At 41.5% G+C, this 22,952-nt stretch overlaps 1 protein-coding gene across 5 annotated transcripts in view; it reads right to left on the bottom strand.

The window, feature by feature from the left end:
- The window catches only part of ATXN7 (ataxin 7), a 185,287-nt gene that overhangs the window by 137,489 nt on the left and 24,846 nt on the right, over window positions 1–22,952 (bottom strand). For 2 of the 5 annotated variants that reach the window (XM_060239454.1, XM_060239455.1), the window contains exon 2: window positions 16,637–16,729. The exons of 2 other annotated variants lie outside the window; for them this stretch is intronic. The gene's annotated coding sequence lies outside the window, so the exon portion shown is untranslated. Of the gene's footprint in view, window positions 1–16,636; window positions 16,730–18,196; window positions 18,337–22,952 lie in introns of those variants that run through there. One more of the 5 variants, XM_060239453.1, reaches the window with a different exon arrangement.

Genomic DNA, 22,952 nt, shown 5'->3' with positions numbered 1-22,952 from the left:
GGCATTGAAACCCAATAAATGTATGTGCCTTTCACTTCAAGTGATCTAGTACATTGGAAGGCTCATACCGCAGCATTTACTGACAATCCTATCCCAATGACTAATCTGCTAACCAGTATTATGGCCACACATCAACCGACCTATGCAGACTGTCAACAGCTTTTACTTGCCCTCTATACAACAGAGGAGAGAAGCCGCATTCTGCATCATGCCTGAAAGTATGTAGAGGGAAAAGTCCCCCCAGAAACTGCAGATAGAGAGGAGTGGATAAAAGCCTATTTTCCTGCAACAGATCCAAAATGGGATCCCAGTGGCCGTGAGTCCAAAGAGCATCTTACCAGAATACAGACAGGCAATCTTAGAAGGAATGAAAGAGGCGGGCAAGAAGCCTATTAATATGTCCAAAGTCAGTAAAATTCTCCAGAATGCAGATGAGAGCCCTGGAGCTTTTGCTGAGCGTTTGATGCAAGGATTCTGAATGTATACTCCATTCGATCCAGAGGCTGCAGAAAACTTGCACATGGTAAATACAGCTTTCGTTGCCCAATCCTATGCTGACATCCGCAAGAAGCTCCAGAAGCAAGACAGCTTTGCAGGCATGAATTTATCCCAATTGCTAGAGATTGCCCAGAAAGTTTATGCCAATCGGGATGTAGACCAGAAATGGGAGGCTGAAAGAAAAATGAAAAAGAAGGCTGATCTGTTGGCAGTGGCACTGGCTGGGCAGTCATCTGTGAGAGACAGAGGGGCTGTCCAGGGGCAAGGAATGAATGGCAGGAATCAAAGATCTGTAATGACTAATTTAGACCCAAACCAGTGTGGGTACTGTAAAGAATTTGGACACTGGAGAGATTCATGCCCTAATCAACCCTCCCTTCGCCCACAAGAAATCCAAAGTGCCCCTAGACAGATGACAGGACTGGATTTTAGAGGTCGTGGGAGCAGAGGGGCCAGAGGAAGGGGCAGAGAAAGAGGTCAAGTCCAGGGCGGCAGATATTGGAGGAACAAAGAAGAGCCTGTGTATGGTCTGGCTGGACTGGAAGGATGGGAAGATTAGGACAGACCGGGCACCGATGGTCCTGGCCCCGCAGAGCTTATGGTCACAGTTGATATTGGGGGTCAGGAGATTTCATTCCTTGTAGATACTGGAGCTGCACGGTCTGTGGTGCCTGTTAAGATTGCTCCCTCAACCCGCAAACACATCAATATAATTGGAGCTACAGGACATAGACAGACCAGACCACTTTTAGCCGAATGAACTTGTATAGTAGGAAGCCATGTGGTCCGCCACAATTTTGTCCATTTACCCAACTGCCCGGTGCTGCTGATGGGAAGAGACCTGCTTTCTAAGTTACGGGCCCGATTGACTTTTGAGTCAGAAAGCCAAATGAACTTTGAGTTGCCTTACACTACCTCAGAAGGCGAACTACAGTATCAAGGAGTATATGTTCTAGAATGCCCCCAAGAAGAAGAGTGGCGGCTTTACCAACCGGCTCCTGTAATGGCTATATCAGAAGCCTAGTTTCAACAATTTCCAGATGCATGGGCAGGGGAAAACCCGCCTGGGTTAGCAGTAAATCAGGCACCTGTAAAAGTAGAGTTAATCCCAGGAATCGTTCCAATCCAGGAATGCCAGTACTCGATTCCCAAGAGGCAGTAGCTGGCATCCAGAAGCACCTTGACAGGCTCCTCCATTATGGGATTCTTATTGAATGCCAGTCTTCATGGAACAGTCCCCTTTTGCCAGTCCAGAAGCCGGGCACCAATGATTACAGACCGGTACAAGATTTACGCTCTGTTAATTCTTGCATACAGACTCTGCATCCTGTCGTTTCAAACTCATATGTCTTGCTGGGACTTATACCTGCCTCAGCCACTTACTTATCAGTGGTAGATCTCAAGGATGCATTCTTTTGTTTAAGACTGGCACCTGAAAGTCAGCCACTGTTTGCCTTCCAGCGGGAAGAGAAAGAGATTGGTAGAAAGTTACAATATACATGGACCCGTTTACCCCATGGGTTCAAAAGCTCGCCCACTCTTTTTGGCAATGCCCTCAGCAAAGACTTGAGCCGGTTCTCAACTGTGCCAGGAGAAGTTGTGTGCCTTCAGTACGTTGATGATATTCTGATAGGGGCCAAAGACTTACAGACTTGCCAAGATGCCACTGCTTCCCTGCTAATGCTCCTAACCGAAGCTGGGTATAAAGTGTCTCAGAAGAAAGCTCAGCTATGCCAAGAGACAGTGAAATTTTTAGGCTTCCACATATCCCAGGGCAGATGGCAGCTGGCAGCTAGGCAGATTGTGAATAGAGACCGTGTGTGCCATTCCTGTGCTCACTACCAGGCGCCAGCTGCGAGAATACTTAGGAGCAGCAGGGTTCTGCAGAATTTGGCTCCCCAATTTTGCTATAACAGTAAAGCCCTTATACGAAGCCACTAAGGGGGGAGAAAACACACCTTTTGAATGGACAGAGCAATGTCAAAATGCCTTTGAAACCTTAAAATGCCAGCTCATGCAGGCACCAGCTCTGGGACTACCTGATACTGACAAACTCTTTACTCTGCAAGTGCATTCGCGAGAAGGAATAGCTGCAGGCGTACAAACTCAATTGCTGGGACTCTGGCCCCAACCAGTAGCATATCTGTCTAAATAACTGGACAATGTGGCCAAAGGTTGGCCTGCGTGTATGCATGTCATATCTGCAGTGGCAGAACTTGTGAAGGAAGCCGATAAATTTACCTTCGATGGCCAGCTTGAAGTGAGAGTGCCTCATGTGCAAGTGCTTCTTGAGCACAAGGGCAACAGAGTTAATTGCCCTCATCAGAGCACTCCGGTTAGCAGAAGGGCTGAAAGCTAATATTTACACAGACTCTAAATATGCTTTTATGACATTGCACGTCCATGGAGCCTTGTATAAAGAGAGGGGCTTAATTACTGCAAGTGGCAAAGGAATTAAAAATGGTAAAGAGATTTTGGAATTGTTAGAAGCTGTCTGGGCACCCCAGCACATAGCTGTCATCCATTGCCGGGGCCATCAGAAGCCCCTAAGTCTGGTAGCAAACAGAAATCGGAAGGGAGATTTAACAGCTCAAGGGGCAGCACTAAAGCCTTATCAGGGAAGCACAGAAATTCTGCCTGTTTTTCACGTTTCCTTAACCGAATGGAGTCCTCGGTATTCACTAGCTGAGGAGCAGTGGGTTCAAACTCAAGGGGCGGTAACCAAACGAAGAGATGGCTAGTATGTTCTTCCTGATGGCAGAATTTATATTCCAGAAGCTGTCGCATGGCCATTAATTTAGAATCTGCATGAGGGAACACATTATGGAAAGACTGCTCTTGAACGCTCTGTGAGTCAATGGGCATACATCAACCATGTGAGTTCACTGACAGCCCAAGCCTCTGCACAGTGTGTTACATGTGCAAAGAACAATCCTAGGTCAGGCCCCACTCAACTCCCTGGAAGTCAGCCAGTGAGAGCAACACCTTTCTCCTCCCTAGTTGTAGATTTCACTGAGATGCCCAAAGCCAGACATTACCCTTACATGCTTGTATTTGTTTGCACGATGTCTGGATGGATAGAAATTTACCCAACCCGACCTGAGAAAGCCAGTGAAGTTATAAAAGTTCTATTAAAAGACATCATACCGAAATTCGGTTTACCTGTAACCACAGAAAGTGATAATGGAATATCATTCATTGAGAAAACTGTAAAAGATGCATCTAAGTTGCTTGGCATTACTTGGAAATTGCATGCTACTTATCGCCCACAGAGTTCAGCAAAAGTCAAGAGGGCTAACAGATCTTAGAAGAACACCCTGTCAAAACTCTGTCAAGAAACCCATTTGCCATGGACTATAATGTTGCCAATTGCATTGTTTCGGTTGCACTGCTGCCACACAAACGTCTTAAACTGTCGCTGTTTGAGATTGTTTATGGAAGACAGTCCCCTATAGTTCAGGGAGTTTGGGGCAACCTCTCTCAGGGAGCTTTATAACTTATGAGGAATTGCAAGCCTTGGGCAAAGCTGTAAAAGATGTGAATAGGTATGTGTTTGAGACTCTGCCATATCAAATTTATTCTCCTGTACATGCTTACCAGCCAGTGTGTGGGTTAAAAGCTGGAGGGCTAAGACTTTACAGTCCAAATGGAAGGGCCTGTTTACTGTTCTTTTAAGTTCCCCTACAGCTGTCAAGGTCCAAGGAGTGGCAGCGTGGATTCACTGGTCTCATTTAAAGCCAGCTGCAGACCATTGGAAGGCACAGCCGGTCCTGGGGAAGCCATTGACTCTGAAACTCACTAAAGACTCTCTGGCCCTAAGCCATCTAGTAAAGACAGTTAAAAGTCAATAACAAACTGGTGGGACCTGCTTAAAAGCAGGTCCAGCGCCCCCAAGCTTCATCGGCAAGCCTTGCCCCAGCCACCCCAGAAGCTGGCTGGTCTATGTACAGCCGAAGCTTTGAGGAAGCTATGTGGAGCAACACAGAGTTAGATATTTCTTTGTATTAGTTATTCTGAATCTCTTGAGCCTCCCTCATTATTCTTTGTGTTGAAGTGTGTAACCAAAGAATCATGCATGCTACAAATGCTTTTATTACTGTGTTCTTTTGCTGTGCTTTTGCTTATGTGTGTAGTTCTCAAACTGTAAGATGTTCTAAATGTTGGGAAGGAGAGAGTTCACAACGCATGCTGCATGTTCAATCTAGGAAAGTGTATGGGGCTTGCATAGAATGAAATACAAAAATAGTTTGTGTAGAACGTGGAGTGTCATACTATCAGGCAAAAAATGAATATCCCGATTCAGAAGGAATAATACCCTATAGAGGGAGTTTCCGCTGCCCGACTTCACTGTGGGCATGCTGGCCAGTTAATTTAAAATCTTACAAAATCAAAAAGCCTAACCCTAAGTTTAAGGCATCAGAAGACTAAGAAAATTCTGTATAGGACTGTGTTTGATGATGCTCAGGATGAGAAATTTGTTATTCCAGAGCCTGGGAGTAATCTTTTTATAGCCCTGGCTGAACAGATAGCCACCTCCCTAAATATTTCAAACTGTTGGATGTGCGGAGGTCCACTGATGAGTGAAAGATGGCCTTGGGTTGGCATGGAGGTTTTGCCTTTAGACTTGGTCAGAAGAAAAATTTGGGAGTTACAGGCCAGAAGAAAAATTTGGGAGTTACAGGCAGTTGTGAATGGTGAATTGTACATTTCTCGAGCTGTGCTGTGGATGAATGGAAAGCATGTTGGGCATTCTCTGGGCTGCCGAACCCTGCTAGTTAGCTCCACTAAGGAGAAACCAAAATGGGTAGAAGCGGATGGCACTGTTATAGAAGATTTTCAGCCATAGGAAAATATTAGCAGCATAAATAAATATTCCAATGCTGCTTTAGAGTCCTCTGATCAATAGATGGCTTCTGAAGGGTTATAGTGGATCTGTGGTAAAATGGTTTATACTCTCCTGCCCAGGAGATGGCATGGGACTTGCATTATTGGAACAATACGTCCCAGCTTTTTCCTTTTGCCTTCAAATGTTGGTTCAGCTCTAGGAACCCCAGTGTTCGATGATTATGTTAGATCAAAGCGTTCTCTGGACATGGGAGGTAGTGGGGAGATGAATGGCCCCCACAACGGATCATTGAATATTATGGCCCAGGTGAAGGATAGGACCTGGGGTTATCGAACGCCTGTGTATATGCTTAATCGAATTATTAGATTGCAAACTGTGGTAGAAATTTTAATGAATCAAACTGCCATGGCATTAGTTGTTGGCTAAACAGCAGACCCAGATGTGTGCTGCAATATATCAAAATTGCCTGGCATTGGATTATCTGTTAGCTAAGGAAGGTGGTTTCTGTGGAAAGTTCAATCTTTCAAATTGTTGTCTAAATATTGATGACAATGGAGAAGCTGTACAGCATATTGCATCTGAAATTCACAAAATTGCTCATGTACCAGTGCAGACATGGAAGAATTTGGATGTATCATGGTTTGGACAAATAATGGGTGATTGGAAACATATTTTATTTTTAATTGGCATTTCTTTTGGAGGCTTAATGTTATTGCCATGTTTAATTCCTATCATGAGGTATAGTGTTAATTATGCCGTAAAGGCTATCGCTCCCGGTAGGAGGAATGTTAATATCATATATATGTCTCCAGAGGAAAGGAAACAGTATTTAATTAATTTGTTTAATGATGATGATGGTCAGTCTCCTTCAGACTAAATATGTTTTCAGAAGACTGAAAGGGGGGAAATGAAGGGGCAGCCCCTGAATAATTAATTAACACCCGCACTAATAATATTTGTCATATTGAGTAAAAATATGCTTTGCCTTCAAACTAAGGTGTCTGTTGTAAAACTGCCGTTAGAAACTGACTACCATCCAGCGGGTGTGAGCTCCAGTTGTAAGATTAGATAAGGGAACAGCCTCCTACAGGCGACTTGCTGTGTATAGATAAAGGGGGCCATGTCATGGAAATTTACTAGAAGAAGCTCTGTGAAGGCGGGATTTTTAAAATCTGATAAGCTTGCGCCAGCCTGCTTGCTTGAAAACTGTATGTACACAGGGAAACAGATCTCAGTCAATTTGGGGGCCCATGCCCGACTGAGTTCTGCTTAGGGTACCATAAAGTAAACCTCACTTCAAACCAGTAAGTCTGTGCGGGCCTCGTTATTTCTCTGCTTCACTCTTCCTTTTCTGAATCCAGTAAGAAAAAGTCAAACAAAACAGAAATGCCTTCACCCACTGGCAGAAGACAATGATAAAGGGGATCAGACAAATCTTCCTGGGGAGGGAGCTCCATAGTTTTGGTGCCACTACTCAGAAGGCCTGTTCTTTTGTGGTAGGTTACCAATAATCAAGCCTCAGATGACAGGGGCTTCTGAAGTAGGGTCCTTGAAGATGACCATAGCAGTCAGGAGGTTTGTTTAAGAGTGCCTTAAGGCAGGGGTGTCAAACATGTGGTCTGAGGGCCAAATCAGGCCCCCAGAGGGCTTCTATCAGGCCCGCAAGCAACTCACTGTCATCTCCTTGCTTGCTGTCTTGCGTTCTTCTGCATCACAGCTTGCTTTGCCAGGCTTACTCAGTCAAGTTACAGAGCAAAGCCTCTATTTTCTCCATTGGCTGACCAGCACATGAAACAACTTACGTACAAATGTTCACAGTGCTCAGCCATTTCATGTTTTCCCCTGCGTCTTAGGCTCAAAGCATTGACCATGAAATTTCTGTAATGAATGTCAACAAACCAAGTTTGCAATTTACAGTCGTACATCTGAACAACACCTGAAAAGCATACTCAATATTGCTACAGCACAGACAATGTCTCCAGATTTTAATGCAATCAGAGGTGTCAATTACCAGATACTGTTAAATAAACAAATATTGCAAGAGTGCTGATCTTTTAAGCATGTTTTATTTTAAGTTTAAAAATGTTTGTGTTTGTGTCCTTTATAAAATTTATATCTTTTATGCCATTAAAGTTCTTGAACTTGACTTGAAGTTTATATCTCCGCTAGCTGGCATTACATTTTATGACATACATGGTCTGGCCCAACAAGGTCTCATTTATATCAGGTCTGGCCCTCATAACAAATAAGTTCAACACCCTTGCCTTAAGATATGCTGGTTGCAAGCTGTGTAGGACTTTAAAAGACAGCACCAATACCCCAAACTGGGCTTGGAAGCAAACTAGAAAGCAGGGTAGTGGAGCGACATAGTCCCTATGACCCACTCTGGCCACAGCATTCTGCACCAATTGTAGCTCCCAGTCAATCATAAAGGGCAGACCCATGTAGAGCACATTGGGATAATCAAATATAGATGTTACCAGGGCATGCACCACAGTGGCAAAATCTGTATTGCCCAGGAAAGACCACAGCTAGTTCACCATATCTCTCATAGCAACCATATAGACACTTAAAAGCATGTGGCAAGATGGAATCTTATGGAAGCCCAAAGACCAAGGGCTGTCCCCCAGTGCCACCTTTTGAAACCTACCTTCCAGATAGAACTGATAGCACTGTAAAACAGTACCTCCCAGTCTTAACCCTTGAAAAGTGGTCTAGAAGGATACTATGGTTGGTGGTACTGAAAGCCTCCAGGAGGTCCCCCTCATCCATCTCTTGGCACACTGCATCCACTGACGTGACCAAGGGTGTTTCAGTCCTGTAACTAGGCCTGAAATCAGTCCTCAAAGGATCTAAAAAACCTTTTCATCCATTAGTTGAAGGTGTAAACATGACTTTGTTTCCTGTATGCAACTGCATACAACTATGGCTTGGATTTCACAGAGTATTTCTGCTGACGGAAGGATTTCTATCAGTAGAGCACAACATGCACATCTCTCCTTCCCTGCTGCAGCCTCAAATCCACCCACCAAATGCTGCTTCTGAGGATGGGGAACCGAGAATGTTGTGGTCCACTGAAGGAAGCTTTTCTGTCAGTGGAAATGTTCCATGGAATCCCACCCAATATCAACATTCCTTTACCTATTCCTGGGACTGTTACTTGTTCTTATGGACCTGGAAGCAAACTGGAAATCAGGGTAGGTAGAACAAGACTGGAGTGATATGGTCCCTATGGCCCATGATTTTGTGAAATTCTCAAAATATAATCAGGTTTTCTGAGCACTTAGAACTGAGCTGGCTACAACCATGAGACAAAATGCTATCAATGTAGAAGACAGTGGGACCATACAACTTTTATAGCTTCCAGTTTAAGAACTACAACTATAATAAAAACTTGGATGAAATGACCACCAGCAACATTCTGAACTTCTTCCAGATGAGGATATCCTCTGTATCACGACACAGCAAGTCAGGCTTTCAGATTCTGACAGTCAGTCACAGGCTCATTCAAGAGGAAACAACACCTTAACTCTTCACTATTATTAGAGCATAACTATCTGCTCTTACCACCACTATCCAAAGTCATGAAAGTGTCTGCACAAGTGCAGCTGAGGAATACTAATTCCTCACATAAGTGGTCTGTAAAAAGGAAGGGTGAGAAATGACTGAGTTGTACATATACAATGAGTAGTAACACAATGAGTAATTTTTTTCTGGAATCTTGATTAAAGTCAGAAGACTTCCAAGACTCATGATTAATCAATGAATATTTTGAAGCAGTACTTACAAACCCTGTTGTGCATAAAGCTTCACTGAGCTAAGTATATAAGACATGTAACAAAATTGCATTCTTAGCTGAAGAAATGATAGAAAGCATAATACAAGAGAAAACAGAACAAACTTATCTTCCATCACATCATATCAACATTTATGGTAAGTACATCTATTTAAGTACGACTTAGAAAATGAAAAGACTATTATGGATTTCAAGTTTCTACTCAATATTTAAGTTAGAAGATACGTACACACTGGTCTTCTTAAAAGCCAGAGCAGCACTTCAATAGTGAGAAAACCTACTGTACAGTTCTCTAAAACGACATTTGGTATGCAATTTAGTTCTTCTCTATTGTATGGTATATATCAGGGATGGCCAACAGTAGCTCTCCAGATGTTTTTTGCCTACAACTCCCATCAGCCCCAGCCATTGGCCATGCTGGCTGGTGCTGATGGGAGTTGTAGGCAAAAAACATCTGGAGAGCTACCGTTGGTCACCCCTGGTATATATCAACAATATACATTGTATGGTATATATATCTGTAAATCTAGCAACAATATATCTCTCAAAATTCTGGGGGGGGGGGAGAAATCTAATTCTACAGCTAGAATATATATTTTAAAATTCAACATTCTAATTAATTTAAATCAATATTGCTCATTTGTTTTACTACTGATACTGTTACATCATTATTTACTTCCCCATTTAATCTCCACCGCCCCCCCTGCAGCTGCCCACTTCTAGCAACTATTCTTCATGCTCAGATATCACCTTAGGCTGGCCTGTGTTATGTTCTTCTGCTACTGAAACATTCTTTCAGCATGTCATAAATCCATCAGTATTCCAGAAGAGAGAGAAGAGTGGCAGCAGAAAGATCAATTCATCACTTCAATGGACAATATTACTGACTGTCAAGTCAAACTAGAGATAATAAGGTCACTTCAGAAACTGATTTTTTACAGTGGATGAATCTATGGGCTAGTTTCAAATCCATGTAAGAGACTATTCTCTTTCTGTTTTACCTATGTCTTTAATCGCTCAAATATTAAAGATCTTTAGTTATCTGACAATGTTTGATAAAACAGCACTGGGATATAGTAAAATAAATTATTTTGAAGTGGTAGAAGTAAAGATTATGAAGCCAAAGAAGACACTGACGCTAACTTATCAAGCACGGAATTTGAAATAGTTGAGTAGGCAAATTAAGCTTGAAAAAAATCTGGAGACCTGAAAAAAAAAAGTATAATATATGGGAACAGTTACAGGAAGAGAAGAGGCTGAGGACAAAAAGAACTAATGGGCTACTCCTTCCTGATGCTCTTCAAGGTCACAGAACTGTAAATTGAAATAACCCCAAGTCCTATTTTGGGTTAAGGTTTCCCTGGAATTAAATTAACAGTTCCACAGATGAAAGCATACAAGCTTTCCACATTCAAGACGTCCACAAGCAGTTCAATGGATTTCAATAACCAATGAGTACAATGTATAAACTCCTACCTTTCGTGGAAACTGTAAACACATCCATCCATATATTTTGTAATTATGTTAACTGTCCTGACCCCTGATTGCCAGGGAAGGGGTGGGATAAAAATCAAATTAAATAAACAAGAACTCAAATATTGTCCAAGAGTATAATATGATGTTTGGTCCTAATATTTTTATGTCAACTAATGTTACAGATTAAAGCACAAATAAAACCTGCATTCCACCCCATCTCTTATTTACTGGTTCTCAGGACAACTATTCCTTGCACAGTGCCGTGGCAATAGTGTGTCATCCTGTTAATAAACACTGGCTTCCTAAATCTTGCTCCAAGTTATTGTATGAAAATACTTGAGAAGCACAGAAAAATGCAAGATTTCTTTCCAATCCAGACCTTAAAATAAAATATCATTCACAGCTTCCTCCCTTCAGTGGTAGATTACTGTAAAGCATTCCGCAGAGTACTGGCTGAAAATGAATGACAGGGCTGACATATTTAGGAAGCACATTTCAGCAGAGATGTAGGGTCTATAGTAGCTTTTGGCCACAACGAGTCTGGCGTATAAAAAGGCTATAATATGGCTGAACACACCGTTTCCAAGACAAGGGCCAAGAGAATACTGTACAAGTGTCTGATGTAATTTTATCTCTACAGCTAAGTGTGTTCAGTCCTGGTCAATGCCTGGATTCAAAGCCACATAGAAAGTTCATATATATTGCTTTAACACAGCTGAAAGGTTGAAGCAAAGTGCAACAACTAAAGAAATAATTTTTTTTAAACTCTCCTAATGTCCCATCTATGAGGCCCATGGTGCAGAGTGGTAAAGCTGCAGTACTGCAGTCAGAGTCCACTGCTCACGACCTGAGTTCGATCCCAGCGGAAGCTGGTTCAGGTAGCCAGCTCCAGGTTGACTCCGCCTTCCATCCTTCTGAGGTTGGTAAAATGAGTACCCAGCTTGCTGGGGGGAAAGTGTAGATGACTGGGGAAGGCAATGGCAAACCACCCCGTAAAAAGTCTGCCATGAAAACATTGTGAAAGCAACGTCACGCCAGAGTCGAAAACGACTAGCACTTGCACAGGGGACTACCTTTACCTTTTTAATGTCCCATCTTGCTCTCCAAAAGTCTACCAATTAACTATGGCATCTATAGACCAAATCAAGAGAAACAGAATGTATTCCATGTCTGTAGAACTCTTTTGCTCTTGGAGACAGGCTGAGTTTAAGCATATTCGAGAAAGATTTACTTAATCTAGAGGGGTTATCTGTTGTTGTCAAATCAAAATTGTCTTGTGACATTTTAAAGAATAATAAATGTACAGTGACTTATTTATATCACTATAAATCTGTTAGTCCTAGTGTCCTACAAGACTATTCTTTATTTTTCGTTGTTTGCTTTTGTAAATCACAGTTGAATTGACAGAGAAAAAGTTAAGATATTTAATATGCGTATCTTATTGTTGTGTAATATGTTTTTAGGCAATGCTCTTCCAATAAACAGTGACAAATGAGGAAACAGCTAAGATAGCCCCATCTATCATAGCAGACAATAAGAACCACAAAAGATAATTGTGTTCCTTTGTTATCCATTTTATTATAAAACAGTTGTAATCTGCCCGTGGATTTGGTAATGTGTGGGATAACCCCTATAGTTCTTCATGAAAAAAAATGTTTAATTTTGTCAACCTAATTAAGTTATTTGAAGTTTGATTTCATGATTTAAAGTACAAGAAACAGAAGAAAACAACATCATCATACCAAATAACAGACACTGTTAATTAAGGCATATGTGAATGAAACTGCAATACTTTTAAACACCCAGCTGCATAGACAAGAATGGAAGAGAAGTGTAAGAAACTATTTACCTGCTTCACAGGCCTACAATTATAGATCATAATCTGAAACACTGTTCTGCACATGTAAACAGTTTTGCATGACCAAAGAATGACTTATGATGTTTTGTGCAATTATATGCATACGAAATAATCTGTGATCCAGCAAGCCACAAGAAACAAGTTTAGCCAATCTGATTAGCTTGCCACTTTGCTTTAGTTCACAGCACATTTGTGCATATGTACAGTATGTCACAGAAGTGAGTACACGCCCTCACATTTTGTAAATATTCAAGTATATCTTTTCATGTGACAATACTGAAGAAATGACACTTGGCTACAATGTAAAGTAGTGAGTCTACAGCTTGTATAACAGTGTAAATGTGCTGTCCCCTCAAAATTACGCAACACGCAGCCATTAATGTCTAAACTGCTGGCAACAAAAGTGGGTACACCCTTAAGTGATAATGTCCAAATGGGGCCCAAGTAGCCGTTTTCCCTCCCTGGTGTCATGTGACTCGTTAGTGGTACAAGGTATCAGGTGTGAAGGGGAGAAGGTTATCGCTCTCACTCCCTCATACTGGGCACTGGAAATTCCACATGGCACCTCATGACAATAAACTCTGAGGATCTGAAAAAACGAATTGTTGCTCTACATAAAGATGGCCTAGGCTATAAGAAGATTGCCAAGACCCTGAAACTGAGCTGCAGCATGGTGGCCAAGACCATATAGCGGTTTAACAGGACAGGTTCCACTCAGAACAGGCCTCGCCGTGGTCAACCAAAGAAGTTGAGTGCCCGTGCTCAGCGTCATATCCAGAGGTTGACTTTGGGAAATAGACGTATGAGTGCTGCCAGCATTGCTACAGAGGTGGAAGGGGTGGGGGGGTCAGCCTGTCAGAGCTCAGACCATATGCATGCTGCATTAAGTTGGTCTGCAGGGCTGTCGTCCCAGAAGCAAGCCTCTTCTAAAGATGATGCACAAGAAAGTCTGCAAACGGCTTGCTGCAGACAAGCAGACTAAGGACATGGATTTCTGAAACCATGTCCTGTGGTCTGATGAGACCAAGATAAACTTATTGGGTTCAGATGGTGTCAACCGTGTGTGGCGGCAACCAGGTGAGGAGTGCAAAGATAAGTGTGTCTTGCCTACAGTCAAGCATGGTAGTGGGAATGTCATGGTCTGCAGCTGCATGAGTGCTGCCGGCACTGGGGAGCTACAGTTCACTGAGGGAACCATGAATGCCAACATGTACAGTGACATACTGAAGCAGAGCATGATCCTCTCTTCAGAGACTGGGCGCAGGACAGTATTCCAACATGATAACGACTCCAAACACACCTCCAAAATGGCCACTGCCTTGCTAAAGAAGCTAAGGATAAAGGTGATGGACTGGCCAAGCATGTCTCCAGACCTAAACCCTATTGAGCATCCATGGGGCATCCTGAAACGGAAGGTGGAGGTGCGCAGGGTCTCTAACATCCACCAGCTATGTGATGTCGTCATGGAGGTGTGGAAGAGGACTCCAGTGGCAACCTGTGAAGCTCTGGTGAACTCTATGCCCAAGAGGGTTAAGGCAGTGCTGGAAAATAATGGTGGCCACAGAAAATATTGACACTTTGGGCCGCATTTGGACATTCACTTTTGTTGCCAGCAGTTTAGACATTAATGGCTGTGTGTTGCGTAATTTTGAGAGGACAGCACATTTACACTGTTATACAAGCTGTAGACTTACTACTTTACATTGTAGCCAAGTGTCATTTCTTCAGTGTTGTCACATGAAAAGATATACTTAAATATTTACAAAATGTGGGGGGGTGTACTCACTTCTGTGACATACTGTATCTTTATGAAGACAACACAGAACACTTAAATGAGGCCTACTAGAATAGGCTCCTTATTCATCCAGCACCTGAAAAGTAGAAACAGTGTAAGACGGGTTGGCCAAACTGCAGCTCTTTCACACACATTGTGTGGCTATCAAAGTCCTCACTGCCCTGTTGGCTAGCTTGAAGAAGGCATCTATCTGTTTAAATCCCTTCTCCAAGCCAAGCAGGCAATTGTGGGGGGTTTGGGGAATGCATTTAAAGTCACTTTCTTTCCACCTCACCTTCATCCCTCCCTCCCCCCCACCCCCGTCTCTCGCATCTTCAGTGTCTCTAGAGCTGGTGGGCCAGAGCAAGTCTGCCCACACATTAATATCTGATGCTTATTCTATGTGGCTCTTGCATCAGACAACTTGGGCTGCCCCTGGTATAAGAGTTTCTGAATAGCTTTTTAGCTGAGCTTCATGAGGATACATTATTTTGGAGGGAGGGAGATGTGCTGTGGCTAATGTTCTTTAAGATTATATTTGCCACTTAAATGTGTTCTGCTTCCTTCAGCTACATAAAGCAACCCCTTTAGGCACTTGGTAGAATAATCTATTTTTAAAATCATAGAACTGGTCATCACAGCAAAAGTCATATAGTCGTATAAGTATTATAGGCTAGTCACTCTATACAAGAGGACACCAGAATCATAAGTGCCAGTCCAATCTTTCACCATCTCAGACAAACGTACATAATATATAAATATATACACACACACGCCAACCGATATAGCTGAAGACATCCCCCCAAATTAGGAAAGATTAACCAAAAAAAGTCCCAAATTGTACCATATCTACTAGAGAAAATTTTATTCTACTATCTTTAAGGCAGGACATACTCCCTCATTCACTAATATACATGAAAATGCTTAAATAATTATTATTTTCAATTTCATATAGCCTAGGGGTTGACACATAGTGCTGCATTCAGATGTTATGAACAAGTTGTCAGTTATGGCTCCACATACAAGCAAAGAAGTGAATGCTCAGTACTGAGCATTAACCTTACAAACAGGTCCCATCTTCCTTAAAACATCAGATCAGTATGCTGCCTAGGACATGGCCCCAGGTTCAAAATTCTACATAACTTTGTTTTGGTCTCAGCCACCCACTTATAATAATGAGAATAAAAACCTATCATGCAGAATAGCTGTACAGAGCAGCTGTACAGAATAATCAAAGAGAAGATATAAGTAACAAGGATAGCCCGACCCCATGAGATCCCAGAAGCTAAGCAGAGTGAGTTCTGGTTAGTATTTGGAAAGGGGACCATCAACGAAGTCCATATGAAGCTGCCTTATACTGAATCAGACCCTCGGTCCATCAAAGTCAGTATTGTCTACTCAGTCTACAACGTAACTACGCAGAGACAAGCAATGGCAAACCACTTCTGAAAGTCTCTTGCTTTGAAAACCCTATGGGATACCATAAATCGGCTGCAACTTAATGTCAAAAAAAGGGAGAGAATACAATAAAACATATCAACAAATGTGAATGTGCCATAGAATCACAGAGGTCCTTCTGGGGACAGGCCCTCTAGTCCAACCTTCCTTAAAGTAGGAAATCTAAAGTTAGAGTATTCCCAACAGATGGCTGCCCAGTCTCCCCCTGAAGACTTCCAACAAAGCAAAGCTGCCCCCTCAGCTCCAGGTCGCTGGTTCCACTGTTGTCCTGCTCTGTTTGTAATTTCTCCCGACCTTAAATATATACTTCTGAAAGTTAACTCCATTTGATTTAGTCTTGCCCCTTGGAATTCCAGAGATCAAATCACCAGAAGGCTGAGGACTGACAAAGCTGCAGTTCTGTATATTCTCCCAACAGCCTATCCTAAAGACACTAGAAATCACTATGAAATCCTGTGGCTTCCTCGCTACCTCATGCCCTCATCACTAGCAGGCTGAAAGGTATACACCACAAGGCATATGCCAAAGCACTTCCTAAAAAGCAATATGTCATAAGAACTTCCTGGCAACTTTTTATTTAAGGATATATGACCCCTCCTTTCCCCTTGCAGCAAGTCTACTCTTCCAACACAGAGACCCATTTCCAGCACCCTCAATTTGAGCCCCTGGAATCCCTCAGTAGTAGTACAGCACTGCAGATACAGCTGGTCTCACAGGTAAAAAGAAATAATGGCCTGTACAATCCTTAAAACCTGTTATCTTTCTCCTTTTGCTTTTGCAGCTCTTCATGTTTCTACTTCCTTCCTAGCAACTTCTGTGCCTGGGTTTTGGTAGTGTCATTATGTCCTTTGTGTATTTTGAATCTGACCAGCAGATTACAATATCTGAGGAAAATTGTGTACGTATGTATAGGTTAGTGGGTCACAGTACCTTAAAAGTCTGGTATAACTCAGGGTTGGGATATCAATTGATCATCATCTGTCTGGATTGTGGAAATTTCCTCTCTCTTATAATTGATTAAATCTGCAAAGAAACACATGGTAACAATCAACGTAATTTTATTTTCCAGAAGTGAAATAAAAATTGATTGAAGTGACCCTGACCTCTTATTTGCATACCACATAAATACTACAACTACTGTCTCTACTTGTTAGAACATAATTGTTTGAAGTTCAGCTCCCATCACTGTATTTAAACAATAAAGATTTTAAGTATTCAAATTCTTACAATAAAGTGAATCTTTTAAACAGGCAAAACCAATTTTATCATCCAAAGTTACATGAGTGAAAGATTGACCAAGGCCCCAGAATGCTAAAAACTAAACCTTTTTTTTTCTTCAGGTAGAACTGTACTGCAGAAATATGGAAGAATCATTTCTAGGAATACTGTAATTTATGATGACAGAATGTCAGCAAACTCCCCAAAGTAACACAAAACAATGCAGAAATCTTTAATTTATAGTCATAGCATTTGATTGTCAGAAGCTGACTTTCTGTATCTTTAATGCAACAATCTCAATGTCCTGGTAATGAACAACCTGTAGAACAAACTCTTTCCACAATAAAGTGCACTCAAAGCATTCCAGCTAGTATTTGACTTCTCCATTTGATGTTTCTTTCTCTGTGTAATTACAGCACGCAGACATGCAGGCCTCTTATTTTTGCCCTAACAGTCAATCACAGGCTATTGTCAGTAGCAGATTCATCTCCATCTGCAGTAATTTTCCTTTTAACTTCCAGATAATCTTCAGAAGTAGACAGCATAGTTAATGAGATAATGTCTTTGCATACAGCAATTCTGCTCTTTAAATAAATATAGCTACCTGAAGTGCATAAACACAGAAGCTACAAAAATGTATACTCTGAAGCTACTAAAAAGCTTCTTTGCTCATTTTCAAACATCTGAAGACTCAACAACATAAATTATATTAACAGTCAATTTTCAGAAGGCACTAAGATATTTAAAACATGTACAGTTCAGATTTCATGCCAAACTGTATACAAAGAACAAAATGAAAAGTTTGGCTTGTACACTGGAGCTCCTGACAATCTTAATCAAAAATTATTATATTAACAGTTCTCAAAGATCTATAGAAAAGATAGCTGTCACTAAAAACATTCACTACATTCAATAAATTGGATGCACTATATATATCTTTCTCTTACATACATACAAAAATAAGGCAGTGCCAAAAGGCATAAACAAAACATGAGGCTCATTCACACACAGCTGAAATTGAGTTAATTATAACAGAGCACATGGATTAAAAGAATCTGCAAAATCTATTGTTAAAGCTACACGAGGAAGACAGTGGATTTTTCTAAGTAAACAGTTATGGCTACCATGAATAGGACATTTCAAATGAATCCCCTGATGTTTCAGGACTGTAAATTACAGCATATTTATCTGTACAGTTTTAATTTACTTTGAAAACAAAAGGAAAACAGAAGCCAAAATCTTTTCTTCCAATTTATGTGCCGTACCACTAACCTTAAAGAAGAGGTCTGTTCATTTTACAGGTACATCGTCACATCGCTATTCTCAATGTAAACAAAAGAGAGAGGCATGCACCCCAGGCTAAGGATGTCAGCATTTTTCAAACACCTTTCTGACTGTTCCATTTTATGGTGATGCAATTTGACCTACATTTTCAGTGGCCAGAGAGAGACGGAGATACAAAGGGAGGTGGAGATGGCAGGGGGGGGGGGGGGACAGAGAAAGAGAGAGAGAGATTCTTTACTCACAGTTCTACTAACTGGGGTTTTAATTGACGGTACAAAGGGTCAAAAATAGCAGGAGCAGAGATAAAACTATTTCAAGGGTGGCTATAATGTGCTTAGAATACAAAACTAAAAAGAGATAGAAGGCATAGAGTAGGCACAGAATTTTTGATCTAGTGACAAAATGTAATGCCCTCATTAAGCAAAGTAGCATGTAATCCTAGAATGAATGTTGAAATGTAGATGCCAGAGATAGGCAGCATTATTTTCCACCACAGCTCTCGTCAAAAGAGGCATCTACCCCTTTTGACAAACACACACATTCATACAGCATATTTCCAGCACTACTAAGATTTCTTCTCTGTTGTCAGAATCTTAGAAACACTTGTATTAAAAAATACAGTTTTATGTACCCTTCCACTACCTTTATATTAGTCTTACAGATTACAGCATCTTCTGGGGACTGCTCCCTTGAGTCACTGATCTAAAAATTATATTTATACATTCCACATTCCATCAGAATCATAAACATACACACAAACCAGTCATATATACAAACGTGATTTTAACCCTATGACTAATAGAAAACAAATGTATCCAGGCCTAAGCGCCCCCCCCCCCCGGCTATGACACACAAGCCACTTGATCTGCAGCAGCCCAGGAATATCCTCTTTATCCTGATACAGCATTTCTTCTTGGCACACAGATGTTTTGCTACTTCACAGGGCTCCTGCATAAGTAAAGGTTTCCTAGATCACTTCAGCAGTGTGGGATATATTTAGGAAGTTAGCAAATGTTTGTCGGCCAACTCACAGAAAGCATATTACTGCTGCTGCTGGGGTTAGGAAGAATAGATCCAGGTGGACAGCCGTGTTCGTCTGAAGCAACAGAACAAAGTAGGAGTCCAGTAGCACCTTTAAGACCAACAAAGTGTTATTCAGAATGTAAGTTTTTGTTTGCATGCACACTTCAGACGAGGAATGAGGTACAGTGAGCAGAGCTACATATAGCTGGTGGGCAGTGGTTTAGAATGCAAAGTGGTACAAAGTTATTGTACTGCCATTGGATTTTAACTTTGTACCATTTTACATTCTAAACCTGCTCACTGTACCTCATTCCTTGTCTGAAGAAGTGTGCATGCACACGAAAGCTTACATTCTGAATAAAACTTTGTTAGTCTTAAAGGTGCTACTGGACTCCTACTTTGTTAAGTAGAATAGTAAGAGGAAAGGAATAACAGATGCTCCTCCTGCCTTCCCACACTGCTTTAGCCTATGTGGGACAAAAGAAGAAGAAGAAGAATCTCATGTACTCTGTCCCCTAACTGTGTGTGTAAGGGTAAATAAGCATGAAGCAGTATTGCATACTTTGAATTTTTTTAAAAAGAGATGTGAATACAAATTCCAGTGTTTATATTTTAAAATATTTTGTGACTTGTGTATTCAGTTGCTAACTTTCATTTAGTGTATGTCTGCTAGTCAGACAGAGGGGCAAAGCCACCATAGTCCCAACTTACAGAAATTCAGTCTAGCCTCACCTCTAACCAGAGATTTCACTAAGATTTGGCCACAAAACCAAAAACCATTCATGCCTGTCATTTTCAAACAAATGAAGATGCTTCATGTTAAGTCAACCCACTGGTCTATCAAGGTCAATATTGTCTACTCTGGCAGGTAGTGGCCTCACATCACTTCCTACCTAATGTTTTTAACTGGAGATGCCAGAGATTGAACCTTAGATGTTCTGCATTCAAAGCACATGCCATATCACATAGACAAGCCCTTCTGTCAGTCTTAAGGGCTATAACCCTTTAGCCGATAAAAGCAAGGAGAGTTGTATGTGTCATTAAGAACTAATACATGGGGGTAAGGTGTCTCATGCTAATTATGCACTTAAAGCATAGATTTTGAAGAGGATCTTAATATGGATAAATATTTGGGGCATGTTTTCAGGTACTGCTTTGATATTTGATCAAAAAATTTTCCCCTGATAAGCCATAGTTGAGACCAATGCTCCCTCTAATTCGGGGGTGTCAAACATGCAGCCCGCAGGACGGAACTGGCTGTCATCTGCTTCCTTCTCCCTCTCTCTTGCTTCTGTGTCACAAGTTTTATTCAAGGTATGAGTGTTTTGCTTTGCTACAGAGAGAGAGTTTTTTGTTTGGCTCATTATGTCAGGGCTCTCTTGGGCGCAACTGGGTTCCCCTGTTGGAATACAAGCTATGTACATTCCAGCCATTATGGAGTTAACTGTTTGTTTACCTGATAGAGGAAGTGATGTATTGTGACCTAAATCCCATAAATGCGCTGATTCTTATTTTACCTGCGAAAGATGTGATCACAACATTGGTCAGAGAGGATGTTAGGTGTGAAATGCTTTGATCTTGTATGCAAGCTCAATTGCTCTCCTTCCTGGCGAAATGCTTTTTGGGGATAAGAACAGTTGAGAACAAAGGATGTAGCCATGTAGTCAGACATAGTTAGACTAGCTGGTAAGCTAGATTGTTTTTCTGTTTTATCCCAAGTACCCTATCCTGATGTTTATTTCTTTTGATAAGCTCAAGCCTCGACTCCAATTATTACCATTCCAAAGCCTCAAATTAACATGTATTTTCCAACATCCCCTCCTTTTTTCACTTTATTCATGCCCTCATGATCCAGTCGTTCTCGGTAGAAAAACAATGTGAACTATTTAGATGAGAAATAACAAGACAGTTCGGTGGATGAGGCTGAGAGTGTGTGTCCTGATCAAATTCACCCAGCACAGTTTCTTTGTCGACTGGTAATTTTAAACTTAGACTTCCCAGATAGTAGACTGATACTGACCACTATACATGGCTGTCTCTCTATTCCTGCACTGCCTTGTAGGAGTTGTAGTGACTTCTCTTGGGAAGACTACAGTTTTGTAGATAGGCACTGTCTGTGTCATGGTGCCTTCACATGTTCTTGACCAGCACACAAAGCAAGTTATGTACAAAAGCTCACAATGTCCAGCCATTTCATGTTCTCCTCTGCGTCTTAGACTCAAAGCACTGACCATGTAATTTCTGTAATGAATGTCAATAAATCAAAAGTAGGTTTGCAACTTACAGATACACACCTGAACAGCATACTCAAGATTGCTACAGCACAGGCATTGTCTCCAGATTTTGATGCAATAATTCAGAGTAAGAGGTGTCAGTTGTTAGAGAGGGACGGTGGCTCAGTGGTAGAGCATCTGCTTGGGAAGCAGAAGGTCCCAGGTTCAATCCCTGGCATCTCCAAAAAAAGGGTCCAGGCAAATAGGTGTGAAAAACCTCAGCTTGAGACCCTGGAGAGCCACTGCTAGTCTGAGAAGTCAATACTGACTTTGATGGACCAAGGGTCTGATTCAGTATAAGGCAGCTTCATATGTTCATATGACTGTTAAATAAACAAAATATTGAAAGAGTGCTAATGTTTTAAGCACGTTTTATTTTAAGTTTTAAAAAATCTTTAATTGTGTTTGTCTGTGTCCTTTATAAAGTTTGTATCTCCACTACATAGCATTACATTTTATGACACTCATGGCGTAGCTCTACAAGTTCTCATTTATCCGGCCCTCATAACAAATGAGTTTGACGCCCCTGTTCTAACTCTTTTTCCGCTATTGAATGGAGCAGTTCACATCCTACGCAGAATATAAATGCTGCTGTAATCTTAAAATGGGCAATTGGCAGTGCAAGAACCTGCATGGCTCCAGTATGCTGCTGACCAGGGCTTACAGTATTACTGAGCGGCCACTCACATGCATAGCTTAGAGGGAACACTGGTTGAGACCACCTTAGATCTCACCTGAGTTGGCCATAATACAGAATGCTGACACAGTCTGCACTTTTTAATGCCAATGCACATTTGTTTGCAGTTTGTGCTTTTTAATGCTTATATGCACAGGGGGAGAGAAAAGATCCACTCCATTCCCTCCCCACTCCTAAGCCTTTAGCAGCAGCTTGATATGGATGGATCAGCAATGAACAGTTTTCATAGCATGAAGCTAAACATGAACACATGGGTGCACATTTTTTTGCCACAAATCAATCTGCTTTAAAGGCAATGGGATGGTAAAAAGTTTGCCAACCCTAAAAAAAGGTAGGCTTCACTCACACACCATTCTTGCCCCATTAGCCTTTGGCTTAGTTGGACCTGAGTCCAAGTACCATCTTTCTTTATGATTCCAATGTTTTAAATTACATTTTCCTTTTGCTTTCATTTTCTTAAGTAAAGCTGAACATCAAGGTGTAAACAGGGATGGGCACAAACCCAAAAATCCTGGTTTGGGGTGGTTCCCGAACAGAAATGTGCCCAAACTGTCCCCTTTCTCCTGTCCATGACAAACCGCAGACAGGAAAAAAGGGGTAGTTGTCCAGAAAATCTGTTTCACTACCTCACACTCTGAAGAAAGGTGGGAGGAGCAAAACTGATGGGTTTGATGGCTTGTAGCCATTTAAAACTAACACTGATGGGCAGACCCACTGTGCTGTTGGGTTTAAATGGCTGGCAGCCATCTCA

Source organism: Heteronotia binoei, chromosome 5 (assembly GCF_032191835.1).
Source record: "Heteronotia binoei isolate CCM8104 ecotype False Entrance Well chromosome 5, APGP_CSIRO_Hbin_v1, whole genome shotgun sequence".
In the NCBI taxonomy this organism is placed as follows: domain Eukaryota; kingdom Metazoa; phylum Chordata; class Lepidosauria; order Squamata; family Gekkonidae; genus Heteronotia; species Heteronotia binoei.
This window is presented reverse-complemented; position numbering and strand designations above follow the sequence as displayed.